At 45.8% G+C, this 23,561-nt stretch overlaps 1 pseudogene; it reads left to right on the forward strand.

Moving 5' to 3' along the window:
* Positions 1–23,561, forward strand: part of LOC141270826 (uncharacterized) — a 40,193-nt pseudogene that overhangs the window by 15,416 nt on the left and 1,216 nt on the right.

Raw genomic sequence — 23,561 nt, forward strand, 5'->3', positions numbered from 1 at the left:
GCTTAGGGCCAGCTGATAATGCCAAGCTGGCCTTAACCCCTTTATTACCCAGTGAGCCACCGCACCAGGGCCCTGGATGAGTTGGGTACAGCGCCAGAAGATGGCGCTTCTATGAACGCGCCATTTTCTGGGGCGGCTGCGGACTGCAATTTGCAGCGGGTGGGGCCCAGAAAGCTTGGGCCTCCCTGCGCTGCGGATTCCAGCTCCCAGCTGCCTAGTTGTACCTGGCTGGGCACAAAAATAGGGCGAAGCCCCACGCATTTTTTTTTTAAATTATTTCATGAAATTCATGGAATAATTAAGAAAAAAAGGGCTTCCCTATATTGTTGTGTCCAACCAGGTACAAATAGGCAGCTGGTGGTTGGGGGCAGCCCGTCCCTGCCTGCTGTACCTGGCTGGACACAAATATAGTGCGAAGCCCCACGTCAATTTTTTTTTAATTATTTCAGGAAATTCATGAAATAATGAAAAAAAAATTGATGTGGGGCTTCGCCCTATATTTGTGTCCAGTCAGGTACAGCAGGCAGGAACGGGCTGCTCCCAACCACCAGCTGCCTATTTGTACCTAGCCGGACACAACAATATAGGGAAGCCCTTTTTTTCTTAATTATTCCATGAATTTCATGAATTAAAAAAAAAAATACGTGGAGCTTCGCCCTATTTTTGTGTCCAGCCAGGTACAACTAGGCAGCTGGGGGCTGGAATCTGCAGCGCAGGGAGGCCCAAGCTTTCTGGGCCCCACCCGCTGCAAATTGCAGTCCGCAGCCGCCCCGGAAAATGGCGCGTTCATAGAAGCGCCATCTTCTGGCGCTGTACCCAACTCATCCAGGGCCCTGATGCGGTGGCTCACTGGGTAATAAAGGGGTTAGGGCCAGCTTGGCATTATCAGCTGGCCCTAAGCCCGAAATTCATGGGGTCACGCCAATATTAGACATGACCACCATGAATTTCTAGCAAAGTATTTAAAAAAAACACAAACACCCAGAAAAAAGTCCTTTAATTGAAATAAACACACAATTCTTTATTGTTCTAAATTAAACCATACTTACCGCCACGCCCATTCCAGCTGAGGCCAATGATCTCCTGCAATAAAAGTAAAATAATAAAGCAACATCATCCTTACCTTTCCATGGTTCCCACGACAGCTTCAGCTCTGCTACTTCGAGATGACAGGCTGGACCGCAGCAGAACGCTGCCATCCAGCCTGTCATCCCGCAGACACTGAGAAGCGCAGGCATGCTTGCGCTCCTCAGTGTCTGACTGTGACGGCATCCAGATGAGCCGACAATGAACTCGGCTCACCTCATGTATGTCACTGACAGCGTGGGAAAATTCTCCTGCACTCAGCGCTTCAGCGTGAGAATTTTCCCACGCTGTCAGTGACGTGCACGAGGTGAGCCGAGTTCATTGGACATGACCTCGGCTCATCTGGATGCCGTCACAGCCAGACACTGAGTAGCGCAAGCATGCCTGCGCTTCTCAGTGTCTGCGGGATGACAGGCTGGATGGCAGCGTTCTGCTGTGGTCCAGCCTGTCATCTCGATGTAGCAGAGCTGAAGCTGTCGTGGGAGCCATGGAAAGGTAAGGATGATGTTGCTTTATTATTTTACTTTTATTGCAGGAGATCGTTGGCTTCAGCTGGAATGGGCGTGATGGTAAGTATGGTTTAATTTAGAACAATAAAGAATTGTGTCTTTATTTCAATTAAAGGACTTTATTCTGGGTGTTTGTGTTTTTTTTTTAACTTTGACTATGGGGTTAGTAATGGGGGTGTCTTATAGACGCCTCTCCATTACTAACCTGGGCTTGATGTCAGCTGGCATTATAAGCTGACATCAACCCCAACCCTATTACCCCCTGCCACCGCACCAGGGCAGCGTGGAAGAGCGAGGCTAAGTGCCAGAATTGGCGCATCCTATGGATGCGCCATTTCTGGGGCGGCTGACGGCTGGTGTTTCTAGCCTGGGAGGGGGCCAATATTCATGGCTCCCTTCCTGGGCTATTAATATCAGCCCCCAGCTGTCTGCCTAGCCTTTGCTAGCTATTAAATTAGGGGGACCCTACGTCATTTTTTTTGGGGGGGTCCTCCATTTTAATAGCTAGTAAAGGCTAGGTATTCAGCTGGGGGCTGATATTAGTAGCCTGGGAAGCTCCGTGGGTATTACCCCCTTCCCAGGCTTCAAACATCTGCCCCAGCTGTCTGCTTAACCTCCGCTAGAGACTAAAATTACGGGGAACCCCACGCCAATTTTTTTTAATAATAAATCCTTTATTTTAATACTAAATGACAAGTACAGTAACCAACACTATCACTGTACTTATTATATATGTGACTGACATGTTTCTATCTATCTAATCTATGTGTGAAGCTCTATTCTGTCTGTTATAAATTGTCGGGTACAGATGCTGAATTGCCGGCCGGCTTTTTTAAAGAGACGGTGCATGAAAACACTATTATTTTTTTTGATAAATCCTTTACACTAAATTACAATTACAGTAAGCAACACTGTCACTGTACTTCGTATATATGTGGCTGACATGTTTCTATCTATCTAATCTATGTGTGATTCTCTATTCCTTCTATTCTAAATTGTCGGGTACAGATGCTGAATTGCCGGCTGGCTTTTTTAAAGAGACGGTGTATGAAAACACTATTATTTTTTTTAATAAATCCTTTGCAGTAAATGACAAGTACAGTAAGCAACACTGTCACAGTACTTCATATATATGTGACTGACATGTTTCTATCTATCTAATCTATGTGTGAAGCTCTATTCTGTCTGTTATAAATTGTCGGGTACCGCTGCTGAATTGCCGGCCGGCTTTTTTAAAGAGACGGGTGCATGAAAACACTATTATATTTTTTAATAAATCCTTTACACTAAATGACAAGTACAGTAAGCAACACTGTCACTGTACTTCATATATATGTGACTGACATGTTTCTATCTATCTAATCTATGTGTGATGCTCTATTCCTTCATGTCTAAATTGTCGGGTACCGGTGTATGCCGCTGCTGAATTGCCGGCCGGCTTTTTTAAAGAAAGCGTCTTCTGAGCAGTTTGTCAGCTTTTGGACACCTTTGAAGGTGTTTTCTATGTGTTTCTATGTGTTTTTGTTTGCCTGCCATTGGTTTTAACGGTGTTCGACGGTGTTCTAAGGTGTTCGACGAACAGTTCGACGAACAGTTCCTCGAACATCCCGGTGTTCGACGAACCGAACCGAACCCGAACACTACGGGGGTGGCTCAACACTAGTTATCACACCCGTCGTCCTCAGAGCCAACCTGTTCCTGCCCTGACAAAAAACTAAAGTTGTCGCTCCAATCAGGTATTTGAGTCTCATCATCGTCTTCCTCATTGTCTCCACCAACAGGAGTTACAGTTTGGGAATGAGGATCTACATTATGGTCAGAACCTTCTGCGTCTGGTCCTGGATCCGACTCATAAAGATTCTGGGCATCAGTGCAGATCATTTCCTCGTCTGGATTCACAGAAGCGCTGGAGTCGACCTCTGATTCCCAGGCTATAATATGAGTAAACAGCTCTGCAGACTCAACCATCTGTTCTACCTCATACTCAGACGGGCAGCTGGAGATTTGGGAGCTGTGAGGAAGCAAGTGCGATTGGGGTGACACCTTTGAGGACTGGAGTATTTGTGATGTTGAAGTTGATGTGGAGGAGAGCCCACTTAAAGGAGCACTTGATATCCGTTGAAGCACCTGCTGTTTTTGTGCCTCATCTGGAATTTGTATCGATTGGCGTGGCCGTAAGAAAGGGATCTTATCACATTGTCCGCTAAAAGAAGTAGACATTTTAGTTTGGCTGGAAGATGGTCTTTCTTCTGCAGATGTTACTGTTGCTTTAACATCTACCCCACGGACACAACCTTTTTTCCCCTTCCCAACACGCCTATTCCCCTTTCCACCAGCAGCAGGCCTTTTTCCACTCATTTTGGTGGTTAACTAATTCACAACTCTGGAGTTGTTTGCACAAAAAAACAATGGATGGGAACCGAGCAGAGCTGAGTGGCCAAACTGTGGTATTAGGCCAAAACTATTGGCTGGGTTAGATGCAGAAAAAAATTATATTCAATTTGCAACCTGATGGAGGTCAGTATAGATGGACTAATAGAACAAGTCCCACACACAGCTAGAAGGCCAAATATTTTTTCAGAGCTAGATGCAGAAAAAAATTATATTCAGTTTGCAACCTGATGGAGGTCAGTATAGATGGACTAATAGAACAAGTCCCACACACAGCTAGAAGCCCAAATATTTTTTCAGAGGTAGATGCAGAAAAAAATTATATTCAGTTTGCAACCTGATGGAGGTCTGTATAGATGGATTAATAGAACAAGTCCCACACACAGCTAGAAGCCCAATATTTTTTCAGAGGTAGATGCAGAAAAAAAATATATTCAGTTTGCAACCTGATGGAGGTCAGTATAGATGGACTAATAGAGAAAGTCCCACACACTGCTAGAAGGCCAAATATTTTTTCAGACATAGATGCAGATAAAAATTATTTTTAATTTGCAGCCTGATGGAGGTCAGTATAGATGGACTAATAGAGAAAGTCCCACACACTGCTAGAAGGCCAAATATTTTTTCAGAGCTAGATGCAGATAAAAATTATTTTTAATTTGCAACCTGATGGAGGTCAGTATAGATGGACTAATAGAGAAAGTCCCACACACTGCTAGAAGGCCAAATATTTTTTCAGAGCTAGATGCAGACAAAAAATTATTTTGAATTTGCAACCTGATGGAGGTCAGTATAGATGGACTAATAGAGAAAGTCCCACACACTGCTAGAAGGACAAATATTTTTTCAGAGCTAGATGCAGATAAAAATTATTTTGAATTTGCAACCTGATGGACGTCAGTATAGATGGACTAATAGAGAAAGTCCCACACACTGCTAGAAGGCCAAATATTTTTTCAGAGGTAGATGCAGATAAAAATTATTTTTAATTTGCAGCCTGATGGAGGTCAGTATAGATGGACTAATAGAGAAAGTCCCACACACTGCTAGAAGGCCAAATATTTTTTCAGAGCTAGATGCAGATAAAAATTATTTTTAATTTGCAACCTGATGGAGGTCAGTATAGATGGACTAATAGAGAAAGTCCCACACACTGCTAGAAGGCCAAATATTTTTTCAGAGCTAGATGCAGATAAAAATTATTTTTAATTTGCAACCTGATGGAGGTCAGTATAGATGGACTAATAGAGAAAGTCCCACACACTGCTAGAAGGCCAAATATTTTTTCAGAGCTAGATGCAGATAAAAATTATTTTGAATTTGCAACCTGATGGAGGTCAGTATAGATGGACTAATAGAGAAAGTCCCACACACTGCTAGAAGGCCAAATATTTTTTCAGAGGTAGATGCAGATAAAAATTATTTTTAATTTGCAGCCTGATGGAGGTCAGTATAGATGGACTAATAGAGAAAGTCCCACACACTGCTAGAAGGCCAAATATTTTTTCAGAGCTAGATGCAGAAAAAAATTATATTCAGTTTGCAACCTGATGGAGGTCAGTATAGATGGACTAATAGAACAAGTCCCACACACAGCTAGAAGCCCAAATATTTTTTCAGAGGTAGATGCAGAAAAAAATTATATTCAGTTTGCAACCTGATGGAGGTCTGTATAGATGGATTAATAGAACAAGTCCCACACACAGCTAGAAGCCCAATATTTTTTCAGAGGTAGATGCAGAAAAAAAATATATTCAGTTTGCAACCTGATGGAGGTCAGTATAGATGGACTAATAGAGAAAGTCCCACACACTGCTAGAAGGCCAAATATTTTTTCAGAGGTAGATGCAGATAAAAATTATTTTTAATTTGCAGCCTGATGGAGGTCAGTATAGATGGACTAATAGAGAAAGTCCCACACACTGCTAGAAGGCCAAATATTTTTTCAGAGGTAGATGCAGATAAAAATTATTTTTAATTTGCAGCCTGATGGAGGTCAGTATAGATGGACTAATAGAGAAAGTCCCACACACTGCTAGAAGGCCAAATATTTTTTCAGAGCTAGATGCAGACAAAAAATTATTTTGAATTTGCAACCTGATGGAGTTCAGTATAGATGGACTAATAGAGAAAGTCCCACACACTGCTAGAAGGCCAAATATTTTTTCAGAGCTAGATGCAGACAAAAAATTATTTTTAATTTGCAACCTGATGGAGGTCAGTATAGATGGACTAATAGAGAAAGTCCCACACACTGCTAGAAGGCCAAATATTTTTTCAGAGCTAGATGCAGAAAAAAATTATATTCAGTTTGCAACCTGATGGAGGTCAGTATAGATGGACTAATAGAACAAGTCCCACACACTGCTAGAAGCCCAAATATTTTTTCAGAGCTAGATGCAGAAAAAAATTATATTCAGTTTGCAACCTGATGGAGGTCAGTATAGATGGACTGATAGAATGATGCTATGCCCAAAAGATTTTACTTCACTAAGTGCAGTAAAAAAATTGGTATTCTATACACAGGTGGTATATCTTGCAACACAGATAGGCTACTCCACTGACTAACACACTCTGCAATAGGCCAAAAAGGATTAGCTTTGCTAGATTCAGCCAAATGCTGTGAAAAAAACTTGCACAGCACTGGCACAGACCTGCCTGGCAAAAACTGATAGGAACTGATGTAACCTAGTCCTGAAAAGGACTGCAATTACAGTTAGTCTTTACTCCCACAATCTATCTATTTAAGAGCACAGACCTGCCTGATAAAAGTCGTAGGAAATGCTGTAACCTAGTCCTTAAAAGGACTGCAATCACAACTATTCCCTACTCCCAAGCTATCTGTAGATTTGTGCGAAAATTGGCTTGAAATTAACAAGGTATAGCGCACACAGCAACAGCGGTGCCGTCTAACACGCAGCTGCAGCAGTGAGAAAATGGTGGCGACGGGGAAAATGGCTTGGTCTTATAGGGCAAGGACATGTGACATACACTGCCAATGACACATGCCCTTGCTTGTGTGAAAAAAAGCACTTCGCTCCGTGTGTGCGCTGCTGATAGGCTGACAGATTGCACCTCCCCACTGCAAATGCGGGAAAGAGAAAAAAAAATGGAGATCTTCATTATTCCTGCAGAGATCCATCCCCTGCCCCTCCCCCCGCCCCGCTGTACACTCAAACTGCGTATTAACATTAATTTTCATCATTACTGAGAAAAAATCCAGTTATGATTTTGGTGCACGAACATAACCTCGAACAGCCGAATTTTTCTCAAATCGTTCGTGTTCGCCGAACGGCTCGAACACCGCCCAAAACAGCTCGAATTTGAGATTGGCGAACAGTTCGAATAGAACAACGCTCATCTCTAATATCCAGGAATCAATACATATAAGAATGAACAAGTATAAATCTGTCTTAGTATGATATATCACTCTTAAGGGTAGTGTGGAACCACCAGTATGTGCAAGGCTATATGTACCAACATATTGGCCAATCATTATAGGGTAAATTGCAGTATCAATTTGTAGCACCCCGAGGACTCGGCTGCTACAGGGGTATTGCACCTCGAACCAGAGGTGTGGTATTCCACTCCCGGGTAAGGATGGAGTGTGGGACTGAGCTCAGATTGCTGCATGCACTACACTCATCCCATTTCCGGGGGACAGAACTACGGTACTCCCACCAGTTAGATGTGCAGGTACGACAGCGTCTGTCCCTGGCTGGAGTGGGAGGGGGGGAGGAACATCCCAGTAGTGTAGGGGCAGATAGGGGAGGGACTCTGGGCATAGAGGAAGGAGCCAATTGGGTGCTAGTCACCTGGGCTCACACATAGAGGGAGTATATATGGTGGGCACCATCTAGAGACAGGGTGAGTTCTGAGGGAGAGTTCAGCCAGGAGGGCTGACAGGGAGCTGTGGCTCCGGCTGGGCCCAGCTCCAGGGCCAGGCCTGTAGTGGAGAGAAGGAGGAAGAGAGGCCCAGAGACACAAGACAAGAGGGAACCCTGAGATCCCAGAAGTAAACCAGAAGGGTGAAGGGTTGGCAGAAAAGGGTACCGGATCCCAAGCTGGTAGAGGCTAATCATCCTTAGCCAGGAACCGGAGGTCGTGGACAAGTTTTGGCGCGACCCCTCGCCATATCCACCAGGAAGGCAGACCACGAATAGGGTCAGGGAAGCCGGGACAGGTTTCGCCACCAAAAGGCCCGAGGGAGCCGGACATAGGTGGGTCCCTGGCGAGGACGGCCAGTAGGAAGGAAGAGAGGGGAGCTCAGGACCACGCTCTGGAACTGCCCGGGAGTTGGCCGAGTCCCGCACCTGGTGGACGCAGCACGGCTCGGGTGGTCACTCTTGGCCGAAGTGACCGGAGCAACACCTGTGAGTAAAAGCCTTGAAACTGCACCACACGTCTCTGAGCTTCCTTGCGGCACCATCACTACCACTATCATCCTCATCTGCTGCCCTGAGGCCATACCCCTCCCGTTGGGGGTTATACCATCTACGCTGCACAACCATATCACCGGCCTCAGTGGTCTGCCCTTCAGCGGCGGCCTCATAGCCGCAATCAACGGGTGGCGTAGTCGAACATTTTTAACATCTACTGCTAAAGACTGCCGCTTAGTTTGACTCCCTGGGCATGGACCGGGTCACCGCCACGAGACTACTACCCCCATCTGATCCGGCTCCGGGTAAGCCCCCGTGCGCGCGATGCCGCACGACACAGCAGGCCCAGGGGCGCGTCAAATTTGCCTTACAATCAATTTACCCTATAATGATTGGCCAGTATGTGGGTACATAAAGCCTTCCACATACTGGTGGTTCCACACTACCCTTAAGAGTGACATATCATACTAAGACAGATTTATACTTGTTCATTCTTATATGTATTGATTCCTGGATATGTAGGGGGTGTACACATATATATAAATTATACTCTTTAACTTATTGCCCTTACTATGTATCTTCCCTGCTGCGCGTCTTTATGCATAGCCATTTGCACTGTGCTCTGTTCACTTCCATGCCCTGTGATTGATTATTGATACTAATAAGGATTATTGTAGTTTTACAATACGGCCTCTAGATCATCTTTCTTCATTTTTTTGTTTGCCCTTATGCAGTATATATGATGCCGCCACACAGTGTAATGTTCCCACAGTACCGCCATCCCCCACACACAGTATAATATAATTCCAGTGTAGGTAAATGAGACGAGAATTAGCTTTATGGACGATGAGTCCATGAGAAACGTGTTCAGCTACCGACTCCAAGGAAGAAACTGCTTGTTGTCTGAGGCCTAAAATATATAGGATTTATTAGTGGAAGTCAATGAAAATAACTGAATGTTGTAAAATAATAAAAATATCATTGCTGTTAGGGTCCCCGCCAATCTCTGTATTTCCTGGTCAGCCCCAACGAACTTGTGATTATTACATCCAATCAGCTGCTGACGCAGTGAGTAACACAGCCAGTGATTGGGAGTATGGAGGAGATGTCCATATAAGACTAGAGAATACAACATCTACACCCTCTATCTCCTGATATATTTCCCCTTATTGTCTCCAGTAATTGTATTATTTCACAGGATCTTTATGATGTTACGTCGACTCATCTTCTTCTCATTCAGGTCCCTACAATATCAGATCCTCTCAGTGAAGATCTTCTATATAAGAGAATTTTTCAGAATTACCCATCAAAGATGGATACGGACAGAGACAAGATGGCGGAGAGGATATTACACCTCACCCTAGAGATCCTCTTCCGGCTTACTGGAGAGGTGAGAGATTCTGATGACGTCACATTACATCATTCTTATCTATGGGAATAACAGATGGACAGAACTGGAGAGGTGAGGACTCTGGAAATGTCTGGAGCGAGATTTATTAATGTGTCTCTCCATAACCAGGATTACACAGTAGTGAAGAAGACCTCTAGTAAGCGCTGTCAGGCCCCTGTGTCTGAGGGATGGGGAAGACCCCTGAGCCCAATCACTGGGCCTCCGCCTCACCCCCTGATACATGAGGACATCAATGACCAGAAGATCCTAGAACTCACCTACAAGATGATTGAGCTGCTGACTGGAGAGGTGACACTGCTGGGAATGCTGGGATATTATACAGTAACGCTATGAAGTGATTGGGGGGAATGATGGTATCATTGTTATGTGTCAGGTTCCTATAAGGTGTCAGGATGTCGCTGTCTATTTCTCCATGGAGGAGTGAGAGTATTTAGAAGAACACAAAGATTTGTACAAAGACGTCATGATGGAGGTTCCCCAGCCCCTCACATCACCAGGTAATAGACAGGACTAAATACACACGGCCTATAATTATCTGTATGTAAAGAATAAATTCAGTCCCTGTATGTGTTTCCTCCAGATCTATCCAGTAAGAGGACAACACCAGACAGATGTCCCCGTCCTCTTCTTCCACAAGACTGTAAGCAAGAAGATCCCAATGTTCCTCAAGATCATCAGGTAGATGGAGAGAAGGTGTCATGAGATCTCCCCTGTGATTTGTAGATGGCTGTGAAGGTCTTGTGTTCAGTCTTGTTTTATCCACCAGTATTATATGTTTTATACTTGTGTAATGAGGACGAGTAGTAACCACTAAATGCTGAGAAGTCACAGATTCTTCTCAGTCACCGGCTGTGGCTGCTTTATGGGTGATGTAGACCGGCCGTATCACAATCGTGTGATCACCATTTCCCTCTAGACCACAACATATTTTAACACCCAAAACTGTCCAAATGACTTTGGGCATTAAAAGCCCTTTTCTATAGAACTTACAATCTGGAGGATCCACCTACCCACTGTGATTAGGAGACGTTGACCCTTACCTGCCCAGATCTGTAAACTACAAAGCCAAATGTCAGCGTATTGTGATTGACTCACTCAGCTTCTTAAAGAGGCAGACACAGAAACAGTTTCTATTTAAAGTGCGGCTGTTACCTCCAGGCCCACCCCACAAATACTCTAAAGGTTGTGAATTTTATCCTATGACCTCCCTCTCTACAGGTGTTCAATCATTCTAGCACTAAAGATGGCTGACTTACCACCTCGTGTGCTGGAACCTTTTTCCTATGTTTAATTACTGAAGCTAACAATCTCAGTGCTACACATCTCTCCTCCAGTACTTTACCAGTGACTTTGTCACATTATGTAGAATGTGCTGAGAAGTTAGAAAATCACTTGAAGAAAAATATTATGATGGGCCTGTAAGAGAAAGCGGAGGGTAATGATGGTGTTGGCTTCCTAGAACCCTGATATCTTATTGGATGAATCTACCTTCTCTCCCTTCTGTGCTGCTGAATGTGCTCATATGGTCCCTACAAGACCAGGTCCAGTCTTTATGACCAAACCTCGCTTTTATGATCGAAAGCATTAAATGTGCAGTGAGGATCAAGTGTGAATTTCTGTACAATAACAACAGAGTTTCCCTTTATCCTGACTTTTCAATTTCTTTTCAAACCGACTAACTTCAAACAGGATTGTGATAAACTATACAAAAAACATTACACCTGTGCCATGATATATCTCTAAGCTGTGCGTGGCTGATGGCTGTAATATACATTTATTCACGCCTGCAGGAGATGTGTTGGCATGGCTCCAGCCCTGGTTTCATGGATTTACTCCACATCATAAATTCCATTATGTTTTCTATCCTAAGGCTGGGTGCCCACGTAGCGTTTTTCAAGCGTTTATGCTGCGGAATTTCCGCAGCGTAAACGCTTGTGAAACGCTAGGTAAATCCACACCCCATGGTCCCCAAGGGGATTCCGCATGTTCTATGCACATGCTGTGGATTTTTCCGCAGCGTTTATGCTGCGTACAAAAATCCGCAGCATGTCATTTAATTTTGCGGAAGCGCAGCGGAATGGCCACCGTTGACTTGCATTGAGACGCATAGAATGCGCGTCTGTACATTTCTACAAGCGAATTCTATGCGTCTCTATGTGCGGATGGTACCCAGTTCTGGAGGAGAGGAGACTCTCATCCAGACCTGGGTACCATTGTACCTGTAAAAAAAAGAATAAAATAATAAATAAAGTTTATACTCCCCTTTCCGAAGGCTTCTCTGCATGCCGGCAGCGCTGAAGGACCTTTGGTGACGTCACAGTCATGTGACCGCAGGCCCTTCACCGCTCTGTCTCGCGATATGCCGGCAGCCAGGAACCAGCCAGGAAGCAGCGCTGCAGCCACGCCGGGGCATCGGGGGTGAGTATAGATTTATTTTATTTTATTTTTCAGCAGCAGAAGGGAAGGAAGGGAGACACAGATCCATTACTAGTGGGTAGGCAGAGCCCCATAGGATAGTTCATCTCAGATTTATAAAAAGTGACGACCGGCCCCTCCAGCTTAGGCTCCTCCTACTCCCATGATTCTCCAGTCCGTACACAAGCTAAGGAAGAGCAGATAACACCAGCAGAACAATACAACCCCTTCTGAAAACTCAGAAAACGAGAGAACAGCTTATGCATATAACAAAAAAAAAACACACAGTCCCAGGCACTACTCACTGGACCTGACAACTGCGATGAGATGGCAATGCTGGAACAGAGCCCTAGCGCGCCGACCCCAGCCCAGATAACCGCCATCAGAGAGGGGTCGCGCCGCATCTGAAAAGCAATAAAACACTTCTGCCATGGGAGGGTGCTGTGTCTCCCTTCCTTCCTTCGCTGAAAAGGATTTTACAGGTAAGGTCTTACCAAAATCCGTCTTTCAGCAGCAGAAGGGAAGGAAGGGAGACACAGATCCATTACTAGTGGGACGTCCCAAAGCAGTCCAGAACTCAAGGGTGGGAAAAACAGTGGCAGAATCGCCAACTCCTCAACAACTTAGATAAAAACGCAACCAGCACTAAACACAAGTTAAAGAGATATCCTAAACCACCGCCACCTGCAGGACCCTGCGTCCCAAGGCCGCATCAGCGGAAGCACTGACGTCCACCTTATAAAACTTTGTAAAGGTGTGAACGGAGCGCCAGGTAGCCGCCCGGCAGAGCTGAGCTGCCGAGGCCCCTTGACGAAAAGCCTACGACGAACCCACAGCTCTCGTGGAGTGAGCTCGAACCTTAATCGGACAAGGCTCGCCCTTGAGCCAGTACGCCTCTAGGATAGCCGACCGTATCCACCGAGCTATAGTGTCTTTGGAAGCCCTCTTGGGGATCGGGTCGTCCCTCATCTTCCGGAAAGAAGACCTCTCAGAAAACCCGTACTCCCTGGAATCAGAGTTTCCGTCAAGATAAACGGGAAACTGACAAGAAGCCCGCTAAGGCGGACTGACGCCAGGTTCTCACCCGAGGGGTCGTCTGCTACAATTCGAGTCGACTTGGGCATCCCACGTATCGGACGCCTCGGTGACGCGCGTTATGTCGGCAGGCTATTTCATAGAGTTTCATTCTCGACCCCCGGACAGGTTTCGCCAGTCTCGCATCCCGTCCGAGCCCAAGCTGGCTGCTGCTCTGCTGCGGGAGGTCGATTCTCTTCTGCAGAATGGTGTAGTGGTTACGGTTCCGCCGGAGGACCGGGGAAGGGGGTTTTACTCCAACCTCTTTGTGGTCCCCAAAAAGGAGGACAAGTTTCGCCCCATTCTGGACCTCAAAGAATTGAATCTTCACGTCCGGACCCGGAAATTCCACATGAAATCTCTTCGCTCTGTTGTGGCGGCCCTGTCACAGTACGATTTTTTGGTGTCAATCGACATCCGCGACGCCTATTTGCATGTCCCCATCGGAAGGGCCCACCAGCGCTTCCTGCGTTTTGCCATAGGTCAGGCCCATTACCAGTTTGTGGCCCTACCATTCGGGTTGGCCTCGGCTCCCAGAGTTTTTACGAAGATTCTGGCGCCACTTATGGTGATCCTTCGAAGGCAAGGGGTTACGATTCTCCCCTACCTGGACGACCTGTTGATAGTGTCGTCCACAGCGGAGGAGGCGGTGACAGCTCGCGATCTCTCCCTTCAGCACCTGGAGGATTTCGGGTGGCTGGTCAATTGGAAGAAGTCATCACTGGAGCCGTCACAGTCAATCCTGTTCCTGGGAATGCACTTCGACACGGAACGGGCAGTGATGTCCCTGCCTCCGGACAAACAAGCGAGCCTTGTTCAAGCTATGAGGTCGTCGTCGGCAATGTCCCTTCAAAGGTGTATGCGCCTTCTGGGTTTGATGGTGGCGACAATGGAGGCTGTACCGTTTACTCAATTTCATTCCAGGGGTCTCCAAGATCTCATTCTGACCCGTTGGGATCGATCGCCGACCTCGCTGGATCGCAGTGTCATTATCTCCCGCAGGGTGCGAGAGTCTCTCGGATGGTGGTTACGTCTGGAGGTGTTATCCCTGGGAAAATCATTCCTCCTTCTGCGGTGGTCGGTCATAACCACCGATGCCAGCCTGACGGGCTGGGGGGGAGTTTGGAACGATCTCTGGATTCAGGGGGTCTGGTCGTCAGAAGAGTCCTCTCTGCCGATCAACATCCTGGAGTTGAGGGCGATTTTTCTCTGCCTCCTTCATTGGACGGTCCCTTTGAGCGGTCTGCCAGTCCGAGTTCAGACTGACAATGCGACAGCGGTCGCGTATATCAAGCATCAGGGCGGGACGAGGAGTTCCAGACTCATGATGGAGGTCTCTCGGATTATGGTATGGGCCGAGTCCAGGGTTCCAGCCATCTCCGTGATTCACATCCCAGGAGTGCGGAATATCACAGCGGACTTTCTCAGTCGCGAGCAAGTGGATCCCGGAGAATGGAGTCTTCATCCGGAAGTGTTTGCACTGCTGTGCTCCCGTTGGGGGACTCCCCAAGTGGATTTGATGGGATCCCGACGTTCATGTCCAGGTACAAGGACCCGGAGGCCGTGGCGGTAGATGCTCTAGTAGCCCCGTGGGACCAGTTCGAGCTGATCTACGTGTTTCCGCCGGTATCCTTACTGCCTCTGGTGATTCGGCGGATCAAACTCGAGCGAATTTCGGCAATTTTGGTGGCGCCGGATTGGCCAAGGAGGGCGTGGTTTTCAACGCTGGTGTCTCTTCTGGCAGCGCCTCCGTTTCCACTACCTTTTTGTCCGGACCTGTTAACCCAAGGACCCATTCGTCATCTGGACCTGCAGTCTCTTCGTTTGACGGCATGGCTCTTGAGACCGAAATCTTGACCCGTCGAGGGTTTTCAGCCGAGGTCATTACCACCTTGCGAGCGGCCAGAGGTCCTGCTATGACTAGCGTTTATCACAAAACTTGGGAGGCCTTCTTTTCGTGGTGTTCTGAATAGTCAAGAAACCCGAGGATTTTTTCCATTCCCAACTTATTGGCCTTCCTGCAATATGGGTTGGACAAGGGTCTGGCAGTTAGTACCTTGCGGGGTCAGATATCTGCTCTATCCTTGCTTTTTCGGAAGGCTATTGTCTCGCGCAGGGATGTGCGTTCCTTTTTTCGCGGGGTAACTCGTCAGTTTCCGCCTCGGAAGACGTTTGTGGCTCCTTGGCGGCTCAATCTAGTCTTGGAGGCTCTTCAGCATGGGCCTTTTGAGCCTATGGATTCTGCTACGCTTTATTTGCTTTCTTGGAAGGTGGCCTTCCTGGTAGCGGTCACCTCCTTGAGAAGGGTTTCTGAGTTGGCGGCACTATCTTGCTCGCCCCCTTTTCTGGAATTCCATCCGGATCGCATGGTGACTTTCTGCCTAAAGTGGTCTCACGTTTCCATGTCAATCAGGACATCATGTTGCCTTCCCTCTGTCCATAACCGAAGAATTCAAAGGAGCAGGCCTTGCACTCGTTGGATTTAGTATGGGCGTTAAAGTTCTATCTTGCGATCACGCAAGGGTTTCGGAAGTCGGACTCTCTTTTTGTGATTCCTGCTGGTCGTCGGCGTGGTCAGCGGGCTTCCAAAGACACTATAGCTCGGTGGATACGGTCGGCTATCCTAGAGGCGTACCGGCTCAAGGGCGAGCCTTGTCCGATTAAGGTTCGAGCTCACTCCACGAGAGCTGTGGGTTCGTCGTAGGCTTTTCGTCAAGGGGCCTCGGCAGCTCAGCTCTGCCGGGCGGCTACCTGGCGCTCCGTTCACACCTTTACAAAGTTTTATAAGGTGGACGTCAGTGCTTCCGCTGATGCGGCCTTGGGACGCAGGGTCCTGCGGGTGGCGGTGGTTTAGGATATCTCTTTAACTTGTGTTTAGTGCTGGTTGCGTTTTTATCTAAGTTGTTGAGGAGTTGGCGATTCTGCCACTGTTTTTCCCACCCTTGAGTTTTGGACTGCTTTGGGACGTCCCACTAGTAATGGATCTGTGTCTCCCTTCCTTCCCTTCTGCTGCTGAAAGACGGATTTTGGTAAGACCTTACCTGTAAAATCCTTTTCAGCGAAGGAAGGAAGGGAGACACAGCACCCTCCCATGGAAGAAGTGTTTTATTGCTTTTCAGATGCGGCGCGACCCCTCTCTGATGGCGGTTATCTGGGCTGGGGTCGGCGCGCTAGGGCTCTGTTCCAGCATTGCCAGCTCAGGTCCAGTGAGTAGTGCCTGGGACTGTGTGTTCTTTCTGTTATATGCATAACCTGTTCTCTCGTTATCTGAGTTTTCAGAAGGGGTTGTGTTGTTCTGCTGGTGTTATCTGCTCTTCCTTAGCTTGTGTACGGACTGGAGAATCATGGGAGTAGGAGGAGCCTAAGCTGGAGGGGCCGGTTGTCACTTTTTCTAAATCTGAGGTGAACTATCCTGTGGGGCTCCGCCTACCCACTAGTGATGGATCTGTGTCTCCCTTCCTTCCTTCGCTAAAAAGGATTTTACAGGTAAGGTCTTACCAAAATCCGTCTTTACGGTTCACACTGTATAAATCCATGCTGTTTGACCTAGTTGTCAAGCACTTTCCAAGTGATGCTATCGCCCGGAAAGCGCTTGTCAATCTGCATGCGGAAACGCATGTGGATCCGCATGTATTCCGCATGCTTTCTGCAGGAAAAACGCATGCACAATCTGCATGCGTTTTTTCTGCCAGGGAGATGCAGAAATGCTGCAGAAATTTTCTGCTTCATTTCTGCATCGTGGGCACATAGCATACGAAATTCAGATTACTGCACAATCTCTCCTGAAATGGGGGCGCTAATACTTTCTCTACTCTTCTGGTCATTACTCATAGTAGCTCCAATGGTCCACCATAAATGAGTGCAACTCCAATTTAGTGTTGGAGCTTCCCCCTCATACATATATTGTTGTTGGGGATGTAACATTTTTTTTATTCTATGTCTATTGGTTTACAGATTTTCATTTTGTATGATTTGTGGTGGGATCGGCCGGCCTCACTTATGTGACTCAGTAACTCCCTGGTCTCTTTAAAAAAAGGTCTCCATTGTCTCTTCCAAATGCCAGATATTCAAATTTAAGACACCTCAGCTCTGCACTATTATAAAAAGTTCACTTTAAATGTCTAATATTTCTTCTTGAAACTCATCTGACAGAAAATATTGGATTTTACGATAATTTAGAGTTTGTGGCTGCTGGTAATCTATTTACTCCTGAGAGGTTTCTCACTAGTTACTCTTCTCATTTTTTTTTTTTACTGATTAAGGCTATGTGCCCACGATGCAGAAATGCTCCGGATTTTTTCCTGAGCGTTTCTGCATCTCCCTGGCAGAAAAAACGCATGCGGATTGTACATGCTTTTTTCCTGCCATGCGGAAGTGAAGCTTTCTTCACATGCATTTCCGCATGCGGGTTGACAAGCGCTTTCCAAGCGATTTTAGCATCACTTGGAAAGTGCTTGACAACTTGGTCACACTATATAAATCCATGCAAACGACCCCAAAGAATGTCAAAAAATAAAAAAATTAATCTATACTTACCTTCTGATGGCCCCTGGAGTCTTGCTTCGTTCTGTCCTGGCTTGCCGGCAGCTTGCGGTACACTACACTGAAGGACCAGCCGTCACATGACTAAATGACGTCAGCGCAGGTCCTTCAGTCCACCGCGATCTGCCGGCAAGCGAAGACAAGGAGATCGGGGGCCGTAAAAAGGTAAGTATAATATTTATTTTTTATTTTATTCTTTTTTTTCACAGGTTCTATGGTACCCGGGTCTGGAGGAGAGTATATATTATGCAAAGTTTGAAACTTGGAGGTCCAGCAGGTGGCCCTCACAATTTATAGAGTGCCAGCAAGTGGCCTCCACTGTTTTTAGAGGGCCAGTAGGCATCTTGTGGACAGATGAGACCAAGATAGAGATTTTTGGTAAAACACATCATTCAGCTGTTTACTGTAAATGGAATGAGGCCTAAAAATAAAAGAACACAGAACTTACAGTCAAATATAGTGGAGGGTAAAATATATTTAGGGGTTGTTTTGCTTCCTTTGGCACTGAATGCCTTGACTGTGTGTAAGGCATCATGAAATCTGAATATTCCCAAAGGATTTTGGGTAGCAATGTAGTGCCCAGTGTCAGAAAGTTGGATTGGCATCCTGGGTCATGGGTCTTTCAGCAGGACAATGACCCCAAACATAATTCAAGAAGCAGCCAGAAATGAATGGAAACAAAGCACTGGAGAATTCTGAAGTGGTAATTCCAGCTTCTGTAGCGTCAAGTCTCCCAAAACTCCCTCTTACATACAGAAGTTGACGAGAAACTGCGAATGGCACATTAAATAAGTACATTTTGTTAAATTTATGAATTTCTGTCAACCATGATAAATTTCTGTAAACTTTGATGAATTTCTGAGTACAGATCACCGTAAAAATTTTGAATTGGTCAATCAGTGAATGGAAGAAATCAATTAAGTTATTAACTGTGGAAAAAATGTATGTGACCAGAATGAACACTCATTTCCAGCAGATGCTACCACCTAGCACCTATCCCTATACTAATATAATAAATGTAGCTAACAGTGGTATTAATAAGGAATAGCATAGATTTTTTTTTCTTTTTTGCTTGCCGCAGCACGGAGTATAAGGCAATAATCCCTAACTAGATAACCTGTAATATGCTATCCCCAGTGCTATAGCTCACTCATACACAAATTGCAGATAAGAGAGGTAATATTGCAGAACATAAAATAGATTTTAACCCGCCCCCAAAGAGTATTTTTTGGGGATATGGCAGCACCAAACTGTGAAGGAACGCAAGCAACCCTGCCTGCTTTGATGAATTTCTGAGTGTGGATTACATTAAAAAACACATCTGTCAATGAGTTTTTTGAAGAATGCAATCAAGTTATAGACAGTGTATGCAACGACAATGAACACTCATTTCCAGCAGGGGTATACATATATATTGTAAAGAATGTTAGAAGTAGGTCTCTAAAAATTGTTCATGCGGGCGTCCTAAATACCTTTAAAATAATTAATGGGGGTGTTGCATGATGATCACCCTGTTGATATGGTGGTGTAGGATGAGAAGAAGGAATAGGACAACATAAAAAAGAAGAAATCTTCACACCTATCTGGGTGTGAAGATTTGCATGGCAATAGACCAGAAAAAAAATGGATTTGAGTTTATGTTCTGTTGCTGTCATCCGGTGGTGTTGAGAAGTCTGGGCCAATCCAGGCCTTGTTTATTTTGATATTAGTCAGCCTGTCAGCATTTTTAGTTGACAGGTGGACGCACCTATCAGTTATAATACCCCCGGCGCACTAAAAACCCGATCTGACAAAACGCTAGAGGCATGCAGGCCAGGACCTCCAAGCCGTAGTGAGACAGTTCATGCCACGTGTCTAACTTGGATACCTGATAGTTGTAAGGCACAGAGGAATCACGAAGGACGATGGTACAGTCAGCAAGATACTCCTTCAGTATCTTCCAAAACTTTTCCCTCCTTGTCAGACTACCCCGTGTATCAGGGCCTGGGCACTGGGAGGGTCTGAGAAAACTGTCCCAGAACTTTGAGAGTGTTCCCCTGCTTCTACTGCATATGGCTTTGTGTGTTTGTCTCCCTGTACTCATTGGTTGTCCAATGAACTGTGACCTCTACCGCCTACGTTGTTAGATGGGAATTTTTTATATTCTTCAACTAGGGCCTTCTGGTACTGCAACATTTTATTAGAACTCTCTGCCACTTGAAGGAGAGATAGAAAGTTCTCCATGTAGCATGGGTCTAGAAGGGTGACCAACCAGTAATTACTGTTGCCCAAAATGTGTACAACGCGAGGGTCACGGGAAAGGCAGCGGAACTTAAACTCAGCCATATTTGCCAGACTGCGAAGAGCCAAGACAGTGCAAGCAGTCTGGAAATGTGGCCATTTAGTATTATGGCCTGTGGGTATGCAGATGGCTGCGTATTTCCACTTGTGTTCCAAGGGACAACTGAACACTGCTGGGACAAGGACGTGAATGTGGTTGCTACGACAGGTGGAGAGTGGGAGGCATCTTCGCCTGCATCATGGACATAGGATTGGCATGCACATACAACAGGTGAAGAGGCAGTGGTGTCACCCACAGACACTGTTTCTTGTCCTGGCATTCGGCCCAACTAGTTGAGTGCTTTGCTATCGTGTTCCTGAGCATGCTGGTGGTGGTCAGGCTGGTAGCTGTGCTGCCCCTGCTGATGCTGGCACAGTATATGTTGCAAATGGCCTTTTTTGGGTTAACTGGACAGTTTTTAAAAAAGCACCAAGCTCAGGAAGACCTAACCCTTGGACTGGCAACTTCCCTCGTGCTGGTGTTCTGGGGAACAGTTGCCCGCCTTGTCTCTATGGTCACGTCACTACCTCTTCCTGCCTGTTGCGGTGCTATGGATCCCACCTTCTCTGCGCTGCTGTCTTTGCTCTGCTTGTCACCTTCCCAGATTGAGTAAGTAACTTCATCGTCCACAATCTCGTCTTCCCCGTCCACACCCTTGTCTTCCTCCTGACTTACAAATATTTGGGTATCGCTAAGTGTGATCTCCTCATATCCTGCTTGAAGCGAACAGGGCAAGAGGACAGAAACTATAAATGGAAATGTGAACAGCCCTTCGGAGTGTCTAAGTGTGAGATCACTTGTCTCCGGGCGCTCGGCATGGTGAGAGGAAGGAGGATCAGGGTGAGGATTATGTGGTCCAGACTCAAGACTACTGAGACTGGACCGTGTGGAAGACAGGGTGGTGCTGGAAACTGACTGGAAGCATTGTCTGCTATCAACCCAACAAACTTTTCACACTGGTCTGGCTTCAAGAGTGTTGTTCTGCAACCCCCTACAAAGTGGGACAGGACGCTAGGTCGACATAATGTGGATGTTTGTTGTGCTACTGCAGCAGGCACAGTTTCACCTTGCCCACAGCCTTAGCCTCTGCGTGCACCATCAGCATCACATCCACTTCCCCGTCCCTTACTACGCGCCTTGCTCATTTTAAATGCAGTATAATATTTGGCAGCTTCAACAAAATTTCACGATTATTAACGCAGTAAAAATCTGACCACTTCAGATGAGCAAGTTTTACTGCAATAGCAATATGCTATTGGTTAGCGGCCAAGTCAGGATGTATGTTTTCAACACACAACTGGCACATTTTAAATGGAGTATAATATTTTGCAGATTCCAAAAAATTTCAGGATCATTACGCAGTAAAATCTGACCACCACAGATGGACTTTTTCAATGCTTGCACTACATAGCAATGCTAGTCAAATCAACTAAGTGTGGCTGTATACTGTTAACAAACAAATGGAGCAGTAAAAATAGTGTAGTATATTGCTTTTCACAAAAATTAGCAGGATTAAGAGCAAAAAGGAATATTATTATCCCTGAGAACTAGGGCTATTGATATGAGTTACAGCAGCAGAAAGAACATGCAATGAAGCCTAACCTGTAGTGCACTATCTCTCCACAAACTCTGCCTAACCTGCTAACGGCAGTATTAATATACATCAGAATGAGCCCTTACAAGGGCTGTTGGTTCAGATGAAATAAATACAACTAGTGTGGAATCCCTGCCTAAAAGAAGCTAGAATTCTCTCCCTCGCTCAGCCGCAGCTCTCCCTACTCTGCCTATTTCCGGGGTAGACTGTGATGAGGGCAGGGTCCCTGGTCTTATATAGACCTGATGATTCTATGTGGCCAGCCATTCACTATAATGTCACTACCAACATGGCTATGGCATTACTGTGACTGGCAGGCGATACCTACATGTTAATTGGCTGCCTAAAAAGTGCCAAACATGTGAGGCCGGCACTCGAGCTCGCTCCCGAAAGTTTAAGAAAAAAAAATACTTGCTGAGTACTGAGCATTTCGAGCACTGTGATGCTCGGGTAAGTAACAAGTAGTGACAAGCATGCTCGCTCATCACTAATAGTCAGTAAATGGGCCAAGGCCATATCAGGAACCAAACACACAAGCCGGGTGCTGAGTACAGAAGACTGAACCAGAGGAGAACAAGGCTGTATCAGGCAGCTTCTGGCAATATACTCTGAGCTTTAGTAGTGTGACTTCAGCTGGATTGCACACACCCATACTGCCAGACTGGATGGTACTACAGGTCCCAAGCACCCTAATCTTAATGCCTGGACAGGGCCTGTGCGCCCAGAGCTTCTGGTTCCGACATCTCCATCACCAACGCCACCCGCAGAATGAATAAGGCGGCTCCTGGTGACAGAAGCAGACATCGCAGGAGAAGATCCCAGAGGAGATGGGATACACCATTTGCAGAAGCCCTAATATGACAAAATGGCAGAAAACCAGAACATTAGAAATCCCCATAAAGTGACTCCATTTTGGAAATTATAACCCTCAATTAATTAATCTATAGCAGGGTTCCCCAACTCCAGTCCTCAAGGCCCACCAACAGGTCATGTTTTCAGGATTTCCTTAGTATTACACAGGTGATAATTCCATCACCTGCACAGGCAATAATTCCATCACCTGTGCAATACTAAGGAAATCCTGAAAACATGACCTGTTGGTGGGCCTTGAGGACTGGAGTTGGGGAACCCTGATCTATAGGACTAGTGACTATTTTGACTCCACAGACACTTTCCGGAAATTAGCACGCAATGGATGTTGGAGAGTGAAAATTGCACATTAGCCATTTTATTACCCAACACATAGTGCCCAGATTGTGCTCCAGGAGGCACACACCATAAATTAACTGGGTTCTTCTCACTATAGTAATGCCAAATTCATGGATGCTAAATGTGGTTTGGCACACTGCAAGGGTCAGAAGCAAGGGGGGCATTTGTTTTTGGGAGTGTGGATATTGCTGGATTGGTTTATGGAAGCCATGTTTCTTTTTAAGAGCCTTTTGAGACTCTAATAATGTGGAAACCTCTGTTTTTCCACTGACAGATATTGGACCTGAGTGGGGACTTTTTTTTTTTGCAGGATGAGTAGAAGTTTTTATTGGTATTATTTTCGCCTACATAACATTTTTTGGTGGCTTTTTATTCCATATTTGGGAGGCAGAATGAACAAACAGTTGAACACTACGATCCACTGGTTCATCCTATAAAGTTTTCTGTTAGACTGTGAACTGTCATTGTCTTGGTAAATAATAATAATTTTTCTACGTAACTTTCCATTGTTACCGACAGTTTAAGTAGAAATGTTCACAAATATTACATTCAAGGATATTTTATTCAAAAATTATAATTGTTTTTATTCTTGGCAGATGAATGTACCAGGAGATCAGAGGAACAGCTGACA

Source organism: Phyllobates terribilis, unplaced genomic scaffold (genome assembly GCF_046119375.1).
Source record: "Phyllobates terribilis strain yellow unplaced genomic scaffold, ASM4611937v1 Scaffold_5__5_contigs__length_657084704, whole genome shotgun sequence".
NCBI lineage: Eukaryota > Metazoa > Chordata > Amphibia > Anura > Dendrobatidae > Phyllobates > Phyllobates terribilis.